The following is a 1408-nucleotide window of genomic DNA, read 5'->3' as shown; positions in this document are numbered from 1 at the left end:
GACTAGATGGACCTTTGTCAGCAAAGTATTGTCTCTGCTATTTTTTTTAATTTATTTTTTTATTGAAGGATACTTGCTTTACAGAGTTTTGTTGTTTTCTGTCAAACTTCAACATGAATCAGCAATAGGTATACATATATCCCCTCCCTTTTGAAACTCCCTCCCAACTCCTTCCCCATCTCACCCCTCTAGGTTGATACAGAGCCCCTGTTTGAGTTTCCTGAGCCATATAGCAAATTCCCACTGACTATCTATTTTACACATGGTAATGTAAGTTTCCATGCTGCTCTCTCCACACATCTCACACTCTCCTCCCCTCTCCCCAGGTCCACAAGTCTATTCTCTGTGTCTATTTCTCCATTGCTGCCCTGCAAATAAATTCTTCAGAACCATTTTTCTAGATTCTGCATATGTGCATTAGAACACGATATTTATCTTTGTCCTTCTGATTCACTTCACTCTGAATGATAAGTTCTAGGTCCATCCACCTCATCAGAACTGACTCAGATGCATTCCTTTTATGGCTGAGTAATATTCCAATGTGTATATGTACCACAACTTCTTTATCCTTTCATCTGTCGATGGGCATCTAGGTTGCTTCCATGTTCTAGCTATTGTAAATAGTGCTGCAATGAACAATGGGATACATGTGCCTTTTTCAAACCTGGTTTCCTCAGGGTATATGCCTAGGAGTGGGATTGCTGGGTCATATGGTGGTTTTATTCCTAGTTTTTTAAGGAGTCTCCATACCATCTTCAATAGTGGCTGTATCAATTTACATTCCCACCAACCGTGCAAGAGTGTTCCCTTTTCTCCACACCCTCTCCAGCATTTATTGTTTGTAGACTTTTTGATGAGGGCCATTCCAACCATTGTGAGGTGATGTCTCATTGCAGTTCTCATTTGTATTTCTCTAGTAATGAGCAATGTTGAGCATCTTTTGATGTGTCTGTTAGCCATCTGTATGTCTTCTTTGGATAAATGTCTGTTTAGGTCTTTTCCCTGCTTTTTGATGGGGCGGTTTGTTTTTCTGGTAGTGAGTTGTATGAGCTGCTTGTATATTTTGGAAATCAATCTTTTGTCAGTTGTTTCATTTGCTAATATTTCTCCCATTCTGAAAGCTGTCTTTTCACCTTGCTTAGAGCTTCTTTTGCTGTACAAAACCTTTTAAGTTTAATCAGGCCCCACTTGTTTACTCTTGTTTTTATTTCCATTACTCTAGGAGGTGGATCATAGAGGATTTTGCTTTGATTTATGTCATCGGGTGTTCTGCCTATGTTTTCCTCTAAGGGTGTTCTAGTTTCTGGTCTTACATTTAGGTCTTTAATCCATTTTGAGTTTATCTTTGTGTATGGTGTTAGGAAGTATTTTAATTTCATTCTTTTACATGTAACTGTCTAGCTTTCCC

This window comes from Bison bison, unplaced genomic scaffold, assembly GCF_000754665.1.
Source record: "Bison bison bison isolate TAMUID 2011002044 unplaced genomic scaffold, Bison_UMD1.0 scf7180017864270, whole genome shotgun sequence".
NCBI classification, from domain to species: Eukaryota; Metazoa; Chordata; class Mammalia; order Artiodactyla; family Bovidae; genus Bison; species Bison bison.
This window is presented reverse-complemented; position numbering follows the sequence as displayed.